The 17,274-nt window shown below is 49.0% G+C and overlaps 1 non-coding gene across 1 annotated transcript; it reads left to right on the forward strand.

Moving 5' to 3' along the window:
* The first annotated feature begins 15,208 nt into the window (after positions 1 to 15,208).
* LOC133062983 (U6 spliceosomal RNA) lies at positions 15,209 to 15,319 on the forward strand. Its single transcript, XR_009694301.1, has one exon. It is a non-coding gene; the product is annotated as a U6 spliceosomal RNA (small nuclear RNA).
* Positions 15,320 to 17,274: the final 1,955 nt, after the last annotated feature.

Below are 17,274 nucleotides of genomic sequence, written 5' to 3' on the forward strand. Positions count from 1 at the left end.
ACATCAGTCCTTCCAATGAACACCCAGGACTGATTTCCTTTAGGATGGACTGGTTGGATCTCCTTGCAGTCCAAGGGACTCTCAAGACTCTTCTCCAACACCACAGTTCAAAAGCATCCATTCTTTGGTGCTCAGCTTCTTTAGAGTCCAACTCTCACATCCATACATGAGTACTGGAAAAACCATAGCCTTGACTAGACGGACCTTTGTTGGCAAAGTAATGTCTCTGCTTTTTAATATGCTGTCTAAGTTGGTCATAACTTTTCTGCCAAGGAGGAAGTGTCTTTTAATTTCATGGCTGCAATCACCATCTGCAGTGATTTTGAAGCCCCCAAAAGTAAAGTCTGTCACTGTTTCCATTGTTTCCCCATCTACTTGCCATGAAGTGATGGGACCAGATGCCAGCTGTTGTCACTGCGATTCTGAGTGGTGTAATAACTCCCTTGTTTCACATTCACCTGAGGACCTGCTGCTCTGTCCTGTGGGGCCCACGCTCCTGAGTGGGGTGAGTAATGCCCTTTGTTCTAGGGCCAGTCCTGACCCCTCTGTGTGCGGTAAGTTAAATAAACAAAACAGGGACAACCACCTCCTCTAGAAGTGGACTCTCCTTTTCCCCCATGAAGTTTTACACGGAAACTCGGGCTGCAGGTCAGACCTGTACACTCAGTGATTGTCACGTAGCGTGACTGAGAGAAGGAAAGAAAACTGACTCCTGGAAGCAGCTCTCATTATTCCTAAAATTACGTGGCCAAACAGAAACCCAGACTCTGAGTCACAGAGAGGGACTCTAAGTGACGTCTCTGTCACTGGAAAGAATGTGCTACAGGCATGCGGGCTGAGGCGACTGGTTCTCGTCAGGCTTGGGACTTCCCAGCCCACAGCTTCGTTCTCTCTGGAGTAAGCTCCCAGCAGAGTCCTTGTCATCTGCCTCCATCTCCTTCTTTTCACTTGGACTCCTGCGGCCAGGCCCCTGGCTGAAGCCCAGGGTCTCCTCAGGGCTCACCTGCCCGAGGGTCCTCAGCTCACCTTGCACCCCATGTTTCCCTCAGACCCGCTCTCCTCTCCACGTCTGGGGTCACCTCTGTCTGTCCTGCTGGCTCCTTCTCCTCAGCACCCCGTGTTTCCCTCAGACCCGCTCTCCTCTGCGCGTCTGGGGTCACCTCTCTCTGTCCTGCTGGCTCCGTCTCCTCAGCCTGTGACTCTGGGCAAGTTGCTCCCTTGTTTCAAACCACCACCTTCTGTCTCTTTAAACCTTCCAGCCCTCTCCCCTAACAGCCAGCTATTGTAGTACTTGCTGTTATGTTTGCCATCTGGACTTCACCCACCTGCCACCCTCTCCTCTCCTCGATGCAATCTGACCTCCTTATCAACTGTTCTGCTGAAACGCCTTTGGCCAACATCGATCCTGACCGCCAAGTTGCTAAATCACCTTGTAGCCAGGTGTCCTGCCTGGGACCATCCCAGAAGTGTGGGTGTCGAGTTTTTTGGTAAACTGGTGGAGTGAAACTCCCAAAGGATCTGTTTGTGTAGGGTTCCTGGGGGTGTTGGGTCCCTGGGGCAGAAATCAGGGTGCAGGGAGGTGGTGGTGGGCCTGTGTTGTCTGCTCTAGAGCTCAGGCCCAGGACGGAGAGCCACAGGACACAGATGGAAAAGGCCTTTTCATGAGACGTGGAACACAGATGGCACAGAAGGGGCTTCTCCACTTGGCAGACAGTGCTGTGGCTTCGCCTCAGGGAGGAATTCAGAGCATAGCATACTCTATTGCCTTGTCATGAGAGTTTGTAGCTTTGGCACATGGGGAGATGGAATCCATGGATCTTGGGAACAGTTCAGGGCAGGGAGCCACCACGAGAGCTGCCATCCCCAAGTGCCGTGGACATCAAGATGGGGTGTGTGGGGAACAGACACGAGGACTCTCGGTGGGCTTGTGCGCGACATACCTAGGCACTCCCAGAAACGCTGCGAAGCTTGGACTTCTTTCAAGGGAGTGGAGATGCTGCTCTGCAGATAGTTGGCAGTGAGCTAGTGATACATGTGAAATATGAAATACGGGCTGCTACTATTAATGTGATCTCATTTGTACCGCAGGCTGACAAGGGTGGGGACAGTTTGGCCCACAAATGAGCGTTTCTCAGGCTCTTTTGCTTACTTGCCACTTTGCAGGATTTGACTCTGTAGATCACTCCCTGTCACGCCTGTCTCCCTTCCCCGCCAGCTCCCTTCTTCCTAATATCACATGCAACTTGATCTCTCTTTTCTTCCTGTATCCCTGGGTATTCTGTCTCAGCTTCTGCCTCAGGAATTTTGCCTACATGTGCGGTATATCCTGGGGCTTGCCCTGCTTTTCACTCTGTGTACACCCTCTGTGGAAGATTTCATCTGCATGCATGGCTCCAGCTATCACCTTTTTGTTGACAAGTTCCACGTTTACTTTTCTCATTGGGAACTCTTTCCTGATCCTCAGGAATGGATCGTTCATTGCCTGCCGAGAAGACCCACCTGGGGTTCCTCAGCATCTCAGCTTCAGTGTGACCAAGATGGAAGCCACCCTTCCCTCTTCCAAATACCTGCTCATCCTCCCGGGGTACCGTCATCTGCCTGCAGGGCAGAAACCTGGGAGGCGTCTTGACCATGGCTTCCTCACCTGCCCCCTGCTTTTGGTTTTGCAGAGTCACCAAACTCTAACAGCGAAGCCGGATCTGAGCCGTTGCCACGCTTCCACTGCTCGCACTTTCATTGCTTTGAACTTGCTCCTCTCTCGGTCCAGAGTGACCCTGACCTGTCTTTCTTTCTGCGTGGCCGACTTCTCTGGTCCAGCACTATCCAGATCATGTGTAGAGCCCTCTGGGAAGACCCCTGAACACAGCTGTCTTTTCCCCACTGGGTTGAGTGCCTTTCGGCTGAGTTCACACAACTTCCCATACCCTGACTCATGCCACTTCATTGTTCTTTTTTTTTTTACTCCTTTTCTGTCATCTACAGTGAGCTTCTTGAGATCAGGGAAGGGGCTTTCATCCCCATGTTACCAGAGCCCAGATGCACACTGGTCCTTATCCACCCACCAGGGCACCCACCCTGCTGTTGTTTAGTCGCTCAGTCGTGTCCGACTCTTTGCGACCCCATGGACTGCAGCACACCAGGCCTCCCTGTCCTTCACTATCTCTCAGAGTTTGTTCAAGCTCATGTCCATTGAGTCGGTGATGCCATCCAACCACCTCATCCTCTCTCGTCCCCTTCTCCTCCTGCCTTCAATCTTTCCCAGCATCAGGGTCTTTTCCAAGGAGTCAGCTCCTCGCATCAGGTGGCCAGAGTATTGAAGCTTCAGCTTCAACATCAGTCCTTCCAATAAATATTCAGAACTGATTTCCTTTAGGACGGACTGGTTGGATCTCCTTGCAGTCCAAGGGACTCTCAAGAGTCTTCTTCAACACCACAGTTCAAAAGCATCAATTCTTCGGTGCTCAGCCTTCTTTATGGTTCAACTCTTACATCCGTACGTGACTACTGGAAAAACCATAACTTTGACTGTCCTGACCTTTATCAGCAAAATTATGTCTCTACTTTTTAGTATGCTATCTAGGTTTGTCATAGCTTTTCTTCCAAGGAGCAAGCATGTTTTTATTTCATGCCTGCAATCACTGTCTGCAGTGATTTTGGAGCCTAGGAAAATAAAGTCTGTACTGTTTCCATTGTTTCCCCATCTATTTGCCATGAAATGATGGCACCGGATGCTGTAATCTTAGTTTTTTAAATGTTGAGTTTTAAACCAGCTTTTTCACTCTCCTACAAACATTTATTAATCAGCTACTCTGGGCCAGACACAAAGATCCCATGCAGCCCAAGCCCTTAGGACTTTTAGCCTTGTGGTGGAGGGGAGGGCAGGGGTACAGACATAGTAAATAAACCCAGTGTTAAGAGTATTCTACATGGTATAATAGAAGTCTGTATGGGCATCAGGGTAACCAAAAGAGAGTGGTTATTCTTGCCTGGAGGGTGCTTAGGGAAAGGTTGACGAAGATGAGTTAGGCTGAATCTCGAGAGAGATGCTTTTGAGTCTTCAGGGTAGGGACGTGCACTTCTGGCAGAGGGAACAGGAAATGCCAGGACGACACAGAGGGCTCTTGATGTTGAGTATAGTCATGTGTGGATAGAGCATTAGGGGTTTGAGGTGGGGAGTGGGGAGAGAGACAGCTGGAGAGCATGCGGATCGTTGGGTGTCTTTTACCAAGCTGAAGAGTGAGGACTTTACATAGAGGAGTGAGGAGCCTAACGGATGTATTTCAAGCAATGTAGATTTGCAGTTCAGTGTTCGATGAGATCAGCATATTGTGATATCTCTCTCGTAACACACTGAGTGGCGAAACTTTGACCACAGAAGGAGTGGTAGGGCTGCTTTGAAGCAGACAAACCTTTAGAATCCTTCAAGGCTCACCCTGGGATCCGTCCTGGCTTCCACAAGGCTTGGAGTTTGCAGGGGGGCAGCTCAGCAGGTGATGAGCTGTCAGTGTTCTGAGCTGCCCTCAAGACTTCCTAGACTCATCACGGCTGCACTTGGCCCTGTCTGTCTGTCTGTCTGCAGCTGTAAGGGTTCGGCTGAATGAGCCACGTTGCCAGCAGCGCTTTCCAACCTCAGACTTGTGAAGATCCCGGTTGGTGGCTGTGCCCATTTTCAGAGTCTGATCTTGTCTGATGCTCTTTCTCTCTCTGGATCTCTCAAGATCTGACCGCAGAGGACCAGTGTGACTCTCATTGTACACCCTTACTCCCATTTGACCACAGAGGATTCTGGCTGTCTCTTACTGTGGTCCTTTTCATACTGTTCATGGGGTTCTCAAGGCAAGGATACTGAAGTAGTTTGCCATTCCCTTCTCCAGTGGAGCACATTTTGTCAGAACTCTCCACCATGACCCGTCCATCTTGGGTGGCCCTACATGGCATGGCTCATAGTTTCACTGAGTTAGACAAGGCTGTGGTCCATGTGATCAGTTTGGTTAGTTTTCTGTGATTGTGGTTTTCATTCTGTCTGCCCTCTGATGGAGAAGGATAAGAAGCTTACAGAAGCTTCCTGATGGGAGAGACTGACCTAGGGGAAAACTAGGTCTTGTTCTGATGGGCGGGGCCATGTTCAGTAAACCTTTAATCCAATTTTCTGTTGATGGGCGAGGCGGGTTCCCTCCCTGTTGCTTGACCCGAGGCCAAATTATGGTGGAGGTAGTGAAGATGATGGTGACCTCCTTTGAAAGGTCCATGCAGTCTGTGCTACCCTCAGTGCCCCCGACCTTGCAGCAGGCCACTGTGGAAAGCCAGAGCTGGGGATGAGGAAGGGCAAATACTGCCCTCTTATCCACAATGTGAGCAGCTAAGAGACATTTGCCTTTCTTCCTTGTTGACCCTCCCAGTCCCCAGTCTTGAAAAAGGCGGGGGGGTGGGGGGGTGCGGAGATACCATTGAGCTGATCATAGTGCTGGGCTTGTGTGGTGGGCTTGGAGCTGATATGAGATTGGAATTATAAACTAGAGTAACTAAAGGTGAACAAAATCTGTTCATCTTCTTCCCACCCTGTAGAGAAGGGAGATTGGACAGAGCACCGTAATAACTCATAATCAGTGAAAAATAAAAACACTCCAGGTTAGCTTCCTGCAGCTTCGTATATTTAAATATATAGAGACTCTCTCTCAGTCATGTCTGACTCTTTGTGACCCCCATGGACTGTAGCCCACCAGGCTCCTCTGTCCATGGGGCTTTTCCAGGCCAGAATACTGGATTGGGTTGCCATTTCCTCCTCCAGACTATCTCTGGGCTTCTCAGGTAGCAGGATGGTAAAGAATCAGCCTGCTAATGAAGCAGATGCAGGAGATGTGGGTTCAATCCCTGGGACGGGAAGATTCCCCTAGAGAAAGAAATGGCAACCTACTCCAGTATTCTCAGCTGGAGAATCCCGTGGACAGAGGAGCCTGGTGGGCTGCAGTCCACAGGGTCACAGAGTCAGATGTGACTGAGCTGGCATGCGCAGGGTGTCTCTAGAGGGACGCACCAGAAATGGGGAGCAGAGACTGACTTTGGGGTGAAGTGGACTTGGGACTGAATGCGGGTCAGGGATGAGAGGAAACCTGCTTCCTATGTACCCTTTGCAGTGTTTTTTTTTTTTTTTGTCTGCTTGTTACTGTGTGAGTATATTACACAGAATTGGCAGAAGGCACGCCCAGAGCAGTCAGAGAAGAGTGGTGGAAGAAGTGGCAACGGGACCCTTAGATCTCAGAAAAGTTGGCCTGTTTCACCTCTTTAAGGGATCAGGTTCACAGAGGTGCAAACGCCAAATTCCTTTCTGCCCTAGCAGGGACAGGGTGCAGGGCTGGTGGAGGCTACTCTGCACCCAGCCTGTTCCTGAGAAGCAGAAGAGGCGAGGATGAGCCTGCATGCTCACCCACAAGCCACGTGCTGGAAGCCGGGGACAGAAGAGGGACTGCAGGGCTCAAGCCCTCCATCTGCGCGTCCTGCACCTGGAGCAATCTCTCACCCACACCCTGGATCATGAGGACATTCCCGAAGGCTTGGAACCTGACCTCGGTCTTCTACTTAAATGGATCTCCTGCAAGTGCTTGTCCAGAAAATCTCACCATGTGCAATGATGAGTCAACAAGAAGGAGCCAGCACGAGATCTGTGTACAGACAATGCAAGAGGAAAAGCCTGGAAGCCGGAAGAGAGGCAGTGTCCACACATTACAAAGAGTACGTATGAGGATTCTGCTCATGATATTGTTGGTGGAAGCATCAACCACCACCCTAAATCCTGAGAACAACCCAAACACTCATGAGCTGTTGTTGAGTTGCTAAGTCATCTCTGACTCATTGCAACCTCATGGACTGTATGTAGCCAGGCTCCTCTGCCCATGGGATGTCCCAGCAGGAATACTGGAAAGAAAGTGAAAGTGTTAGTCACTCAATCATGTGTGACTCTTTGTGACCCCCTAGACTGTAGCCCTCCAGAGTCCTCTGTGCATGGGATTCTCCAGGCAAGAATACTGGAGTTAAAAAAAAAAAAAAAAAGAATACTGGAATGGGTTTTGAATTTCCTTCTCCAGGGGATCTTCCCAACCTAGGGATCAAACCTGCATCTCCTGCATTGCAGGTGGATTCTTTACCACTGAGCCACCGGGAGAACTTGAGAATGACCCAAACACATAAATAAGGAAGTAATTACACAAATCATGATAATCTACATAGCTAACTTGAAAGCTTTAAAAATAGCAAGTTATATATGTGTTCCTAAAAAAGGTCTTCAAGATATATAATTTTAAGTGATTTAAATAGGCAATAAGACAACATGTTGCAAAATTCTAATAATACAGATTGGTGTTAGTATACAGTAAAAGAAGAGTTGTTCCTTCACCCTGATGTCCCAGCTGCTAAGATCCTCTCACCAGGAGCAGCCACTGTTCCCAGATACTTGTGCCTGGATATCTTAATGAACTTTTTAAAAAACTAAGGTCAGAACAGCATGTGATTCTATTTGCATAAAATTTTAAAGTATATATGTGTGTGTGTGTGTGTGTATATAAAATATATCATATATGTAATGTATAATATGTATATATATACATACACACTGGAGAAGGAAATGGCAACCCACTCCAGTATTCTTGCCTGGAGAATCCCATGGACAGAGGAGCCTGGTGGGCTACAGTCCATGAGGTCACAAAGAGTCAGGCACGACTAAGTGACTAACACACACACACACAATACAGTATAAAAGCAATATATATTGTTTTTCTGAAAAGCAACTCAGGGCCCTATTAATCAATCAATCAATTAATTTCTACAGTCATCTTTAGTGACATGACCAGCAGTCAGATGAGGGTTTGGTAACCTGATCAAGTCGGTAGTATTTTATTTTGAAAACATTTTAAATTATAAGACACATTCTCCCTGTAAGAGTTTCAAACAATATAAAATTATCTGAAGTCACAGTGATCACTATTCAGGTGGCCATTTGAGGCCGACCTGGCAGAAAAAGTAGGATGCCGGCCAAGAACCGGCAAGGACTGGTGGCACTCGAGGCCCCAGGCAGAAGTGCTGTGGTAAAGCCGCGGGAGGGGGTGTCTAAGTTGGCCCGGCGGCACGGGCCTCCTGGAGTGCAGTTCGGTCTCACGCTGCACGGGGCTGACCTCTATGAACAGGCTAGAGTGGGAATGATGGGCATGACTTCGGAGTTAGGACTTCCAGGACACTGCGCTTCTGCCTTGCTTTCTCCTGGATCCGTCGCTGTGCCTACAGCCTCGCTGTGAGCCCCACTCAGGTTCCACGTACCAGTCCGGGAGGCATAGACCTGGTGGTCCAGTTCGCAGCCATGGACTGAGCCGTCTCGGGGGGCGCGTCCTGCAGTCCAGCTTCAGGTAGCCGCGGCCTCAGCCAGCACCTCGGCTGCAGCCTCATGAAGGCCTGGGCCAGCCAACTGTCCGTGGACTCCTCACCCTCACATGCTGCCTGGGAATAATAAATGCCTGCGATTGCAGGCAGATACGTTTGGGGGCGATTTGCAGTGCTGCGATGGAGATCTGGTAAGCAGGCCGAGGCACCCGGGGCTCATCCCGCAGGCAGCAGGGGGACTTGATGGCTTCTCCGGCACTGTTTGAAGGTGGGGGTAGGCCTTCTGCTCACGGGCTCCCTCAGGGTCAACAGGGTCAACGTAGGGTGTGATCAGCTTTCAGCCTAAAGGTCTTCAGAGCTGACTTGTGGGAAGGGGCGGGATGGTTTGGGGCATGTATGTGTGTGTGTGTTTGTGTGTGTACAATATTCAGGTATGTTAATCAGCATTGACCCCGTATGCCTTCCACAAAGGAAAACAAGAGCCTGATGTCTATGCACTTTGCCCCCAGTGTGACTATGAATCCTACTTTAGTTATGAGATCTTTTCAGTTTTTTTTTTTTTCCTTAATAGATTTCTTTTTAAGAGTAGTTTTAAGTTTACCAAAAAAAATTGAGAGGAAAGTGCAGAGATTTACCATATAACCCCTGCTCCCGCACATACAGAGCCTCCTCCATTATCACCATGCCCCCCCCAAAGTTTGTTATGTTTGTTACAACCAATGAACCTACACTGACACATGATTATCACCCCAAAGCTCGTAGTTAACATTAGGGTTCTCTCTTGGTGTTGTGGGCTTCCCTGGGTAGCTCAGCTGGTAAAGAATCTGTCTGCAATGCGGGACCCCGGTTCCATTCCTGGGTCGGGAAGATCCTCTGGAGAAGAGACAGGCTACCTACCCTTGGGTTATACATTCTACAAGGTTGAACAAATGTAGAATGACATGTATCTATCCTTCAGAGTCGTCTCACTGCTCTCAGAATCCTCAGTGCTCTGCTTCTTCATTCCTCTCTCCCAAGTAGGAGCTTTTTATTCCATGTTATGCCTTCTTCCCTGAATCTTTACTCTCTGCATGTATCACTTCTGTTTCAGTTCAGTTCAGTTGCTCAGTTGTGCCTGACTCTGTGACCCCATGGACTGCAGCACGCCAGGCCTCCCTGCCCATCATCAACTCCCAGAGTTTACTCAAGCTCATGTCCATCGAGTCGGTGATGCCATCCAACCATCTCATCCTCTGTCATCCCCTTCTCCTCCTGCCTTCAATCTTTCCCAGCATCAGGGTCTTTTCCAATGAGTTAGCTCTTCGCATCAGGTGGCCAAAGTATTGGAGTTTCAGCTTCAGCAGCAGTCCTTCCAATGAACACTCAGGACTGATTTCCTTTAGGATGGACTGGTTGGATCTCCTTGCAGTCCAAGGGACTCTCAAGACTCTTCTCCAACACCACAGTTCAAAAGCATCCATTCTTCAGTGCTCAGCTTTCTTTAGAGTCCAACTCTCACATCCATATATGACTACTGGAAAAACCATAGCCTTGACAAGATGGACCTTTGATGGCAAAGTAATGTGTCTGCTTTTTAATATGCTGTCTAGGTTGGTCATAACTTTTCTTCCAAAGAGTAAGCATTTTTTAATTTCATGGCTGCAGTCACCATCTGCATAAAAGTTATGCATTTTTATGTTTAATTTGTTACTTATTTAAAGTAGTATTGGGCATTAAGGAGTGGAGAAAAGCAGTATAGAATAAGTTTAAAGAGCTTTGGCAGGACAGAGGGAAGTGAGGAAGACAGAGTAATAGCTTAAGGAAACAGCAGGGGAGAGAAAAAGTATCTTTAATGAGAAAAAGTATATTTTATGATGGAGCATTGAGTACTTTTTTTTTTTGAACAGTAAGTCGCCGATTGAAGGAGGAATATATAGTGAGAGAGCAGACAGAGCTGAGGGTAGGGGACAGAGAACCAGGGGGAAGGGCACATCTTTCGGGGAGTGCTGGTGCTGGGGGCCAAGTCTGGGGGGTGGTTCTGAGGCTGGGGGGCGGGAGCAAGACAGGGGGCAGCTGTGAGAAGCCCAAGGGAGACTCCAGGCTCCAGCCGACACATGGCTGGAACAGCAGACCGTGGGCTCCAGGCTGGAGAGGAGGCAAGTGACGCCAGGAGAAGATGGTGAAAGAACAGAGTGGGGAGGGGTTGATGTCAAAATGGAGATGAAAAACTGGTTCAGTGGCAGGGATCAAAAAACAGTAATTTTTTTTTTTTTTAAAGTTATGCTCAGTAACAGGAAAGTCAGGCTCATCAGCAAGTATTATGGATGCTTGACTGCATGACTAAATGGGAGCAGCAATGTCAGAAATACTGAACCGAGCTATAAAAGCTTTAAAAAAGCAGTTTCAAGCCTTTTCTTGGGAAACACAGCTTTCCTCTGGTTAACATCACACTACAGGTAACCTCGGTCTGTTTGGCCAAGGAGGCAGCACTAGAGGAAAACCATCAGAAGCCAATTAGCTGCCAATGCATCAACACATTCATCTCTTCAGATCACCAGGTGTGCGACGCCTGCCTCTCACAGAGGTGGGAGCTCAATTTATGCACAGCTGGCTCTGAGGAAAATTCCTTACATGTGAGCTGAGATGCTAAAGGAAATGAATCACTCAGGGACGTGGCACCTTGAATGGGAAAAGGCAGCTTGTCCCACCTGGAGACAGGCGCTGGGCACATGTATATGGACCTGTTAATTTGAAATGACTTGTCCAAAGTGCTTAAGGTAAGACTAAAAGAAGCTGAAACTGGAAGACAAAGACGTAAGCTGACAGAAACTATTGGACAGCATTCCCAGAGTGTCAGGAGATGAACTGTGAGATGCCAGCATCTTAGCCATTCCTCGTTCTGGAAGCTTCCTTTCCATTTCTTTCTATGCAGCCTCCTTTCATGATTCCTCCATAGGTATGGAGTTCCTTTCAAGATAGAAAAATGTTCTTCAATGGACTTCTGATTAATAAATTTCCATCCAAATGCTGGAAGAGGATGCCGTTGTTCATAATAAAATTATATCTGTCTACCCCTCTGTGCTAAGGTTTCTAGGGTCTAAAAATTAAAGTGCAAGAACTTCCCTGGTGCTCCAGTGGCTAAGACTCTGCCTTCCAACACATGGGGTGTGAGTTCAATCCTTGGTTGGAGAACAAAGATCCCACATGCCACACGATATGGCCAAAAATGAAAACAAATGAGTAAAACTTGTTAAAAATCAAAGTGCACAACCATGTCTACTAGGACAATCTCCTTTGTTTTTCTTTTCACCTGTGGTGCTGTGCTATGCTAACTCACCTCAGTCCTGTCTGACTCTTTGCGACCCCGTGGACTGTAGCCCACCAGGCTCCTCTGTCCATGGGATTCTCCAGGCAAGAATAGTGGAGTGGATTGCCATGCCTTCCTCCAGGGGATCTTCCTGACCCAGGGATCAAACCCAGATCTCCTGCATTGCAGGTGGATTCTTTACCGTCTGAGCCACCTGGGAAGCCCTTTTCCTGTGGTGGTTTTATTTATTATTATGTTTAAGCTAGTGATAACCTAGCCTGGCAGAAAGATTACCTCAGGAATGTGATATAATACAACTGTTTGCACTGAAGCCTTAGACCTTACTATTCCCTAAGCGGGTGGGAGTGTCCCCCCACCCCACCCCAAAGTATAACTATGATTCCTCTACTGCCTCTTACAGTAAATAGGAACATATTGCACTGCACTGAAGGTATATTTTATAATTATTGTTAGCATTACTGAGCTTTCCATAATGGTGGCTCTACAGATTTAAGTGCTTTAAAAACATGAGTAGATTTTTTTATGAAACCAAACATTAACACTAGCAAACTGACACCCAACTTTCGATTGATCTGTCCCACCTGTAAGACATGAATGAGATGTTTCATGTAGTGAATACATATGAACACATTATGCTGACCAAGAGGGATGTTTGCAGACAGCTCCAGTAGCCTCTGTGGCAGCAGTGGTTATATTTTCACGCGTGTGCAGGCACTGTTCTTAGGCACTGTGTCAGTTGTCCAGTCGTGCCCGACTCTGCGACCCCGTGGACTGTATAGCCTGCCAGGCTCCGCTGTCTGTGGAATTCTCCAGGCCAGAATATTGGAGTGCGTTGCCATTTCCTTCTCCAGGGTATGAAACCAAAGTTTTGCATCATTTCTACAGCTCTTTCAAAGGCATCAGTTTCAGCAGCATGCTTGGATGTCACTCAGACTTCCACAGTGATATCCGAAACCATGAGCCACTTACTCTGCCTTCCAAGGTTGTCAGCGGCAAGTCTCCTTTGTATGAAAATAAAAATGTAGGGTATGAGATTCTGCTATATGTGTGTATTTATATTATATATCTGCATATGAATGAGATAGATCTTTATATCCTAACACGAGTGATTTCCCAATGAAAAACACTTCAAATTTTAAAAGTTACAAAGTAATACCTAAATCTTAAATCTTAATATCTAAATCTAAGTCCACGTGTGCATGGACCCATATCCTGTTTGTGGTGTAACTATCCAGAAAGAAGCCTGGAAAACTACAGCAAGCTGTGGCTGGTGTGGCCTCTGAGCGGGAGAGTTGAGGGAACCGTGTTGGTTTTCAGCTTTGCTCTGTAGACTTCTGTATTGTTGGAAACTGGTACAGTAAGGATGTATTCATGTAAGAAGAAAAAAAAGAGGGACTTCCCTGGTGGTCCAGTGGCTGAGACTCCATGCTCCCAATGAGGGGGCCTGTCTGGGCTCCATTCCTGGTCAGGGAACTAGATCCCACATGCCACAACTGCGAGAGCCGGCATGACCAAATAAATAAACAAAAATAAATATATATTTTTTAAAAAACCAAAAAGGCCAACAATGAAAATGATGTCATCAACTCTTGATGCTCTGCTGGGAAATGAGAGAATCAGAGGGTGGTGACCCAGACGTGACACATCCCCGTGACCAAGCATAGCTTCGCTGGGAGCTGCCCGACAGATGGACATGAGAGACAGAGGGGACAGAGCCTGGCAGGCCCAGGCCCCCCACTTATGCAGGCCTGGGGGCCACCAGAGGGCTGAGGGCAGACTGAGCTTGAAGGTTCATCTCAAAGGGCATGACCTGTCAGCAGCTCCAGGGCGGCGGGAAGGTGAGAGGCCTTTTTAAGGTCGCTGGGGAGTAATCTCTCAACACTTCTCAGAAGATGCAATTGTACGGCTTCCCCTTTGGCCTTCGAGTTACTAAAACACGGAAGTGTCTGTGGAGAAGACGGACCATCCCCCTGCGACTGGCCACGTCTGGGTGCTCCGGCCGGAGGCGGCCCCATGACTGGGATGTGGGCCAACGCGTAGGGACAGGTGGTCTCCTTATGATGGAAACAGTGGGTGATCAAAAACCAAGGGGATTTTCTGAGAATGAAGCTGTCACCCTGAAGGAAGGCGCGTGGGAATCTCAGCTCAGGGACCCAGACTTCGAGGCCCTCCTTTTGCTCATGGGAGCATTGCCTGATGGTAACGGGATTCCTGAGACCCTCAGGCACCCAGCATGCTGAGAACGGGGGCACCTCACGAGGCACCTCATGGCACCTCAGTCATCTGAACCCCGCCCTCCCACCAGATTTCAGGGAAAAGGTGTTTTCCCCAGCACGAATGTTAGAAATAACTGATGCAGAAGATGCCCATTAAGGAGGCCAGAGAGGCACCTAACTTCAGGACCAAGCCTGTCCATTTACGATAGGAGTGACAGGGCCACCGTGAGTGATATCTCTGTTCTCAAGCGAGCTCACTCGCCTGGAGCCCTTGCTAGGGCTTCAGAGCTCTGGGAGTCACCTGCCCGTTGTCTTGGGGTCAGGAAAGTGGTGTTGAGCTCCCAGCTAGTGAGACGGGCGATGGAAGGGCAGAGAGATGAGGGGCTTGTCTCCGTCTGTGGATGAAGGATGTACATCCAGGCCCTGCCCACTAGGGATAGGAGCTTACAGCGAGGCCATGGAAACTCTGGACCCCTAACCTGCAGCTTCCCCAAAGCCTGCTGTGGCCTTGTTCTCCTGTATTGCCTCTGGTTACCTGGGCAAAGGGCCTCAGCGGTTACTGGTAGTGCCAGCTGACCCCCTCTCTAATGCCCAATGAAGGGTGACTGGGAGCTCTACCTCCAACATCCAGGATGCCACAAGGGAGACTCAGGAGGAGGAAGGCTGCCAACTCAAGAAGGGGGCCTTGGCATCTCTGTGTGTTGGTCGGGAGACTGTGTGGAGCATGAAGACTCCGACAACATACAGAGTGGTTCATCTGAGGACCCACGATGGAGAGATGGAGATTGGGGCTGGGAAACCATCTCATGGCCCTGGGGGTGGGGGATGTAAAGCCTGGGTTTGTATGTGATGAGTTTTCAACCTGTCTGCACAGGAGATGTACCTGGCAGCTTTAAAAATATATGTCTGAATTCCAGCCCCCAGACCTGCTGAATCAGAATCCCTGGGGTTCATGCTCCCACCAAAGACATTCCTTCCTTTGTCCTTTTTCTTGTGGAAGGTTGGAGGGATTTGGAGTTGGGTCCCCCCCCACCCCACCCCGGGAAAGGTAGGCTCTGATAAAACCCCAGCATGTTAGGCCCTAGATAGATAGTTAACTCTTGAGAACCGACCTTGTTAAGAAGAATGGAATGCCCTGGAGTCTTTCTGGGGAAGCTTACCTCTCCTGTGAGGGGCTATTCTACTGAAAAGTACTCTCCTATGACATTAAATCCATGAAACCGGGTCTCCGTTATGCTGGCTAAGAAGTGCCCTTGCCTCCCTTTGGAAATATTCCCATGTACACTTAGGAACTATTTTCCCTTAAAAAGCACAAAGATTGTGCTTACTTCAGCAATGCAAATGTACTAAAATTGGAACAAGACAGGGAAGATTAGCATAGCCCCTGCTCAAGGATGACAGGCAAATTTGTGAAGCATTAGGTATCTTTTTTAGCTTCTTTTGTAGCCCACTTTTCCTTCATGTTTTGCTCCAGAGAAGCCAAACCAAATAAAATATAATATCAAGGTCCTTTTTTGAAAAAGCTCAGAGATGTGTTGAGAGGAGGGTGTAGCAGACTTGCAGGTTGATGATTCCTGTGTGGCGTTTTCCCCTGCGCCCCTCTCGGGAACAACGCTCAGGCTGTTGTGTTCTGAGTCCCCAGACCCCCTTGCCTCGCATGGAGAAGTGGCCGGTGTCCAACTGGTTTCTGTTTTAGAATGCAGACATTAGCTTTGAAATAGAAGGAGGCATTGGAGAGAGGGACAGCTGGGACTGGGCTTTGAGGGCAGGAAGTGGGTGTGGCCTGGCCCCCTGGCCGGGTTGGGTGGGGCCTCGGTAGTAGGGACCCCTGTTGCCTCTGCCCTCAGCATCTCGAGCTGTGACACACCCCAGCTGAGTCGGGTGAAGGGGGCTGTGGACACCTGGGGGTGAGGACCTGGGGGCCCGGCTCCTGGCTTTTAAACTTTTTCTTTTATATTAGGGTTTAGCCGATTAACAGTGCGGTGATCGTTTCAGGTGAAGAGCAAAGGAACTCAGCTTATCCATGTACATGTATCCATGGACTCTTGAGAGTCCCTTGGACTGCCAGGAGATCCAACTAGTCCATCCTAAAGGAAATCAGTCCTGAATATTCATTGGAAGGACTGATGTGGAAACTCCAACACTTTGGCCACCTGATGCAAAGAACTGACTCATTGGAAAAGACCCTGATGCTGGGAAAGATTGAGGGCAGGAGAAGGGGATGACAGAGGATGAAATAGTTGGATGGCATCATCGACTCAATGGACATGAGTCTGAGTAAACTCTGGGAGTTGGTGATGGACCGGGAAACCTGGCGTGCTGCAGTCTGTGGGATTGCAAAGAGTCGGACACAACTGAGCAACTGAACTGAACTGAATTCTCGCCCAAACTTCCTTCCCATCCAGGCTGCCACATAACATTGAGCAGAGTCCCCTGGGCTATACAGAAGGCCCTTGTTGGTTATCCACGTTAGATATAGCAGTGTGCAGATTTGTGGGATCCTTGCGCTATAGGGTGATGGAGTGATTCCCACCACACACAGCTTTGTTGGTAGATCATTGAGGAAGGGTGTTTCACCCAGTGGCTTTAAAGGAGGGGGTAGGATTGACGTTTGGTGCATGGGTAAGGAAGAATGGTGCCTGAGCAGGTCCAGCAGAGCGGGAGGTGCGATGGGGAGGTCGGCAGAGGAGCACCCCGCAGCGAGTTAAAGAGGGACGTGGGGGCCGGAAACCTCTGCGGTTTGCTGTGGGGTGTGGATTCGGAGTCCTCCGCCGCCGCCTCCAGAACACCTTGAGTGAAGCCGCAGCTGATTCCTGATGCTTCTGGGAGGCTGACTTCTCCCCCTCCTTCCTCTTAGATGTGTTATTTATTTCTTTTGGCCCTGCTGGGTTTTCATTACTGCGTGGGCTTGTTCTCTAGTTTCGCAAAGCGGGGGTTGCTCTGTCGTTGCAGTGTGTGGGCTTGTCCTCGTGGTGGCTTCTCTTGCTGCAGCCAGCGGCCTGAGGTCTGCTGGGCGTCAGTGGTTGTGGCTCCCCGGCTCTCGAGAGCACAGGCTCAATAGCTTAGTTGCTCTGCAGCTTGTGGGATTCTTCCCTGACCAGGGATCAAACCGGTGTCTCCGGCGCTGGCAGGCAGATCCTTTACCACTGAGCCACCAGGGAAGCCCTTAGAAATGTTTTAAAGTAACTCTGGGTCACTGTTCCCGAAGGTCTTACAAAGAGACACTTCCTTTTGTTCCTGGCCTCAAGTTCCTCTCTCTGAATGCAGCCACAGTTCCCTGGTTCCCGGGTTCTAGTTGGTGGAGATGGTTGTGTATGTATTTTCTCTGAAACAGTAGCATATCTTCTCTGGAAGTTCTGCCCTTGCTGTGGTCACAGAACCATT

The sequence above is a fragment of the Dama dama genome, chromosome 9, assembly GCF_033118175.1.
Source record: "Dama dama isolate Ldn47 chromosome 9, ASM3311817v1, whole genome shotgun sequence".
Taxonomy (NCBI): Eukaryota; Metazoa; Chordata; class Mammalia; order Artiodactyla; family Cervidae; genus Dama; species Dama dama.